Raw genomic sequence first — 7,367 nt, forward strand, 5'->3', positions numbered from 1 at the left:
TTATACTGGCTGCCATTTTGTCTTACTTTGATGTGCTTTGAAATTGCACATCCTTCAAAAGGGTTGAAAAGGCATTTTCCTTTTGAATATCTAAGTGTTGATTAGCATATTCTGTACTCTTCCTGAATATGCCAAGACATGGCCAGACCAAGAATGCTCTGTTATTACATACAATTTATAATTCTTAACCATCACAAATGATATTATGATGATATACTGAACCAAAAAAAATGATAAAACGAGCATTTTTCCCGTTGCTCACTCTTTGCCAAGTTTAAATGGAAGGTTTATGCGTTCAATCATGCATATGTAACATTCAAAACAAACATCACGGCAGATTTATTATCCAGTGTTGCAGTATAATAAAAGAGACAATTATAATCCTTCAGCATTAAAGGCTGCGTATCTGACTGATTCTTCAAGATTAGCTGAGACATTCTGTTCAGCCCGTTATTGTAATATATTACTGATGTATATTTGCACCAAAGTGTGTCTAGTGCACACTTTGTATATCTGTCTTTACAACCACAAATTACCGTTCTGTAACATTTTATGATCCAATAAATATGGGTTATTGGGAGATGAAAGAAGCAGTGTTCCATAAAACAGCTTCACCGTAAGGATGTGCAGATGCTGTTGAAACCTGCAATAAAATGTATCCCAGCAGCCCACAGCTACAGTATAGTGCAGCTCCGGACACACGAAACATTCTCCACCTGCTCATGATTAAGAGGGACTTTGGAGGGCAGCATCTGCTCGCTTGATTTCTGACCAGAGCAAGAACAAAGGGAATGGAAAGATAACAACTGGAGAAGACCTTGAGGGAGCTGTGAAATCCAGTAAGTCTAGTCTGTCTCCCAGTCACTTTAGGGCATTTACACATCCCTGTGCTACCTTGAATCCTTGTCAAGCAGAATATACCGTCAAGCTAGTATTGAGTTTTTGAGCGAAACTGCAGGTTAATGCACTTTTCTCTGACATCTGAAACTTAAGACCGCAGTCTCATCTCATCAATCTGACTCAAAGAAAAAAGTGGAACTATTGCACAGCTTTAAATGTGTTTGTGACCCTCGACTTTCCTTCTTATAAGTGCATGCTAAAAAATGATAGCAACCCTAACAAAATGCTATATGCTAATGTCAATGAACATGCTAACATGTATGGATTACTGTTAAGAACACTTGATGTGGTTGGACTTTTACTTAGACATTTATCTCAAGTCACAATTGTAAAATATAAAGTAAGAATTGTGAGATATAAAAAACGCATTCTCATCCTAGGGCGTAATATAGACATTTCGTCTAAATCCAACGTACATGGCACCCTTTAGCGTCAATATAACATGCACAGAGCTTTGTTCGGTTATGGGTAGATTTAGTTCTGGGGTAGGTTTAGAGTTAGACCACTAAGAGGCACCGTCACCGTTTCGCATTAATATAACACGCTTTGGTTATGGGTAGGTTTAGGACTAATGTTAGAGTTAGACCACTACGGGGCGCCTTCTGGCCCATATATATATCTGCGTCTCATATTGACGCTAAAGGGTGCCATGTGCGTCGGATGTAGACGCAATTTCAAAAGCGTCACCTAAATGACACCTTGGGATGAGACCGGGCTGATATATATTGATGCTAAAGGGTGCCATGTGTATTGGATGTAGACAAAATGTCAAAAGCGTCAGTATATGACGCCTTGGGATGAGACCAGGCTGGATATAAACTCGCAATCGTGAGAAAAAAAGTCAGAATTGCATGGTATAAACTTGAATTTGTGAGAAAAACAACAGAAATGCGTCAGAATTGTAAGAAAGAAAGAAAGAAAGAAAGAAAGAAAGAAAGAAAGAAAGAAAGAAAGAAAGAAAGAAAGAAAGAAAGAAAGAAAGAAAGAAAGAAAGAAAGAAAGAAATTGGACAGCGTGAGAGTGAGTAAATGAGAGAAATAACATTTTAAGAGGGATCTATCCCTTGCATTTACTCAAGAGCTCAAGGATAATGAATACAATTATAATTAATACAATTATAATTGAAGAAGCTTTACACTAATGCTGAAATAACATTGCGGTTCTATGCATATGCACATACACCGTATGTGTAGCTGGTAGTGTGGCCTTTTGAAACAATTCCTCTGTATATAGCTGTATTGTACCAGCAGATTAATGTTGCTGCTGACAAGAATGTTAATGCGTTTCCTGTAAATATAATGTAGTTTTACACCTTAGCATGTCTTACATTAGCCAGCATAACAAACTACACAAACAAACATGAAAGGTTTATTCTTAAAAGGACCATAATGACATTTCAGTGCAAAGGATTGTTTATACTGTGCCATAACTGTATTTCTCGAGACAGTTAACTGAATTGGATGGCTAAAGGAACAGAAGAAGGTAATTATAAATGGATATAAAAACTATTATTTGACAAGAGAATACAAAGGCTATTTTTAAATACTTTCTTCTTTCTAATCTCAGTTGCAAAGAGAACAATTATATCGCAAGTTAACTGTTAAGTTTGTTGGCTGTGTTTCTATTATATATTTGCTCTGTTTCTTTCAGCATCCCTACCATTTTGGCTCAATATTGTTTTAATATTATTTCCCATTATAGTCTTTATTCATATTTAATTAATACATTTAATTAATAAATTAGCATTTATTTTTATTTTTTGTTTTAATTAATTAAGTTTTAGTAATTTTGTTATGTGCTTTTATCATATTTATTCGTTTTTTATATATATTTCTAGTTAGAATATAAATTTCTATTTATAGTTTCATGCTTGTTTCAGTTACCATTTAACATTTATTAAAGTGACATTAACAATTTTTGTGCAAGCTTTTCAAGTTTGAGTTCTAATAATTTATTTGGTCCCACTTTATATTAAGTGGCTTTAAGTACTATGTACTTGCATTGAAATTAATAATTCGATACAATGGACTTATTGTGTACATACATGCTTTTGCATTGTACTTATATTTTGAAAATACCTGCAAGCTGTAATTAATAAATGTAATTACGTTTGTACAACCTGAACAAAATAAGTACATTGTACTTATTTTTCAATGTAAGTACATAGTACTTAATGCAATATAAAGTGGGACTATTTATTTTAGTTTAGAAATTGAAAAACAATTTAAAAAAGAGGATTGTATTGACACGAAGGCTGTTTGTCAAAAAAAAACAAAAAAAACAAATCAGTTTGGGAAATGTTCAGGCACACACACACACACACACATCTTTGATAACCTCCACATAAAGGAAATGTTTTGCTGCACTCTGAGGTGAATTAAAGATTGTTCATTGGCATTTATGGGTCCATGAATAAAGGTAAACGTCCTTATAAAACGGTTAATTTCAAATCCTTGATTCTGATTGGTCAAGAACTGTGCTTTATTCACGATAAAACAGGGCTATGACCGCTTCACCCAACGGTTCTATTGATCGCTGCGCAACACTGCGGTTCTATGTTGTTTTTATTTGAGCTTTCATGCGTTTTACATATTGGAACGTTGTTGTTCACGCTCAGGGACTATTTTTTCTAGCGAAAGGAAGGCTTTTAGTGATTTTACTTCAAGAAAGTTGCACTAATACATTGTTTTTTACTTTAATATTGTGTGGCAACCGTTTTATAAAAGCAATAAGGTACTCCAGGCAAGTGCTGTATCGTGAATAAGTAAAAGCTGAATGGGTTACTCCGCTTCGCGTCGTGCCCAACAACGCCTTTCAGCCGTTACTTATTCATGATACAGCACAGCCTCACGTACCTTATTGCTTACATATAACCTTTCCATTGCACAAAAGGTTCTTCATAGTGGAAAAATGTTATTTAGATTATTCAAATATTCTTCAAACTTAAGTTAATATAAATACCCCCTGATTGTACGAAAACATACGAACGAGATCGTACAAATTCATACAAATTGCCAAGAAAACATATGTGCTAGATAGAAACACCAGCATGCGTGTGTGTCCAAGAAAGGCTCCTTAGAAAACATCTAGAGCAGCTGCTCCCGGGCCCTGGGTGATGTCCGATTAACCTCGGTCGGGTTGCCTGGAAGACATGAAACACCCAATGATGCCGGGAAACACTTTTTTTTTTTCTTGGTTGTGCGAACGATAAGGAAACATTTCATTTTATCATTCTTCAGACATTTTAGGGAAAGTTACTTTTGAATATTCTCAGAAACAAAGCAGCAAGAGTTCAAACTAAAACTTCAGAAACAGACTTTCTTTCTGACAGTGAATTACCTTGAACATTTTACTGGAGCAACGAATATTTTTTTCTTGTTGGATGTTGGGCTTTCTAAAAAATTATAAAAATAAAAAATAATTATTTTTTTAAATGCCTCAAAAAAAGTTTGGGTTAGGTTTGGGTTGGATTATTAGGAACACATGTTCAATTTCTCATTAATACAATTATCTAATCAGCCAATCACATGGCAGTTGCTTCAATGCATTTAGGGGTGTGGTCCTGGTCAAGACAATCTCCTGAACTCCAAACTGAATGTCAAAATGGGAATACCACTGAGGTATGCAGCAAAGGTATGAGTGGGTACCACTCATCTCCACTACAAATAGGAAAAAGAGGCTACAATTTTCAAGAGTTCACCAAAATTGGACAGTTGAAGACTGGAAAAATGTTGCCTGGTCTGATGAGTCTCGATGTCTGTTGAGACATTCAGATGGTAGAGTCAGAATTTGGCGTAAACAGAATGAGATCATGGATCCATCATGCCTTGTTATCACTGTGCAGACTGGTGATGGTGGTGTAATAGAGTGGGCTAGAGTGGTGTAATATGTTTTCTTGGCACACTTTAGGCCCCTTAGTGCCAATTAGGCATCGTTTAAATGCCACAGCCTACCTGAGCATTGTTTCTGACCATGTCCATCCCTTTATGGCCACCATGTACCCATCCTCTGATGGCTACTTCCAGCAGGATAATGCACCATGTCACAAATCTCAAATCATTTCAAATTGGTTTCTTGAGTTCTCAAGATCTCAACCCAATAGAGCATCTTTGGGATGTGGTGGAATGGGAGCTTCGTGCCCTGGATGTGCATCCCACAAATCTCCATCAACTGCAAGATGCTATCCAATCAATATGGGCCAACATTTCTAAAGACTGCTTTCAGCACCTTGTTGAATCGGCATTTCTGAAGGTGAAAGGGGTCAAACACAGTATTTGTGTGGTGTTCCTAATAATCCTTTAGGTGAGTGTAAATATTTTTTTTCAACACAATTGTGAGGAAGTGAAGACTAACACAGTGGGTGTCTGTGGTGAGAGGTCTTTGGGAGGCTAATGGACAAAAAAAATGGGCCTATAGTTATTGTCAGGTGGGAGAAGTAAAGGTCAGATTGTCTAGTCAGGGTGGTAGAGCCGCACATGAGTCAGCTGAGAGACATGATACTGTATTTATGGTATCAGTGACAAGACACAATAAGCATCGCGTTCGCCTCGTCACGCACTACCAGCATGACTCTTCGTATCCACCTGCACCTGTCATTCGCCTCAAGTTGACGATAATGTTTGGAGCAGAGATGGACCACCACTTGGAAATCGCCTCCTGAAAGTCTCCCCTGTAGCATGAATGTGACCCAAAAGCATTAGTGATGTGTAGCCAATATCACAATTTCAAATCAAAATGAGATTGTTATCGTTTGGAATTTACACATCCAAAGCCGAGCTGTGATCTAAAAACGTTTTTGATGCCCTTTGAAGCTCCCGCTGCGAGACTAAAATATGAAACTGATTAAAAACAGTAAGTAAGCTCGGATGTCTGAGTGTGATGGGGTAAAAGAAAAATCCCTGCAGTGCAGAAAAAAAGAAAAGAAAAAAACGTTTCCGACCGATTTCGGTGCAGCTGAGGACTGAGAGTTGAAACGAGAGTTGAAACTGGCTAGAAAATAGGTCATGAGAGAGTGTAATGATTGGAACAGTGCAGGTATGGCTGAACACAGACAGGCCTTTAAATAGTCATCAGTATTCCACGCTTGTTCTTTAGACTGTTTGGAACTTTGCTTTTATTCTTCGGGAACAGAATAAAACAGCGGGAGGTCTCATTGACGTATTTTTTTTTTTCAAACTCACTGTAATAAGCTCTCTGGGCTCTAATTTTACTCTCACAGGAGGAATAAAGCGCTTCACATTTGTACTTCATTCTTATTCTCGGCAGCCGAAGGGCAAGGAAGACAGCAGCCCGTGGATCAGAGCCTCCAGACTGATCTCATGAAATGGCGTATGTATGACACGCCAATTCGTATTTAGATTTTTTGGCGTGCTATCAACACGCATAATCGCTTTCAGCGTGTTTATGAACGCCGTTGACTTAACGTTACATTGCTGTATATATAAATCTATGACCTACCCCAACCCCATCTCTAAACCTACCCTTCACTGGGGTTAAAGGGATACTCCACTTTTTTTTAAAATAGGCTCATTTTACCACTCCCCCAGAGTTAAACAGTTGAGTTTTACCGTTTTCAAACTCATTCAGCCGATTTTCTGATATTTAGAAGAATATCAGTAACCAGACACTTTCTGGTCTCATTGACTTACATAGTAGGAAAAAAATATACTATGGAAGTCAATGAGACCAGAAACTGTCTGGTTACTGATATTCTTCTAAATATATATATATTTTAAAAAAAAATGGCTGAATACATTCGAAAACGGTAAAACCAAACTGTTTAACTCTGGGGGAGTGGTAAAATGAGCCTATTTCCAAAAAAAAGTGGAGTATCCCTTTAATACCATTTGTGAGTCTTCCCAGCCCGTTCTCATCCTTTAACGTCATATAGAACGCTATATGCAAAAACGGCGCTATACTACGCACATGGCACCCTTTATCGTTAATATAACACGCGAACCCAAGACGTTATAAATCCTTTAGCGTGAATATGACACGCACACCCTACCCCACACCTAAACTTAGCCCTCACAGCGCGTGTTATATTAACGATAACGGGTGCCATGTGCGTAGTATAGCGCCGTTTTGTCAAATAGCGTTCTATATGACGTTAAAGGATGAGAATGCGTTGGTCTTCCCCTACCATCCAAGGAAAAAAAAATATCGCTCCCCTGATGTAGATTTACATTTTGCTCCGTTTCGCTCTGACATTTAACGGTGTGTACATACACACGGAATCACTCGGACATTTAACGGCGTAGACGTACACGCATACACACGGATAGCTCAAAATGAGTATAGATAACACTCCACTTGACTTGAAAGTGGTGTGTATGTTTACGCAAAAGTCATGATGTCATATGTTGGAGCCTCAATGCTGAGATCACAGTTCTATATCTTTTATGGTTTTATCCTGAATTCATCTATCGTATCATCCATCCCCTTGCAGTGGAACCAGCATCTGTTAG

The sequence above is a fragment of the Pimephales promelas genome, chromosome 13 (assembly GCF_988280905.1).
Source record: "Pimephales promelas chromosome 13, fPimPro1.hap1.1, whole genome shotgun sequence".
Taxonomy (NCBI): Eukaryota; Metazoa; Chordata; class Actinopteri; order Cypriniformes; family Leuciscidae; genus Pimephales; species Pimephales promelas.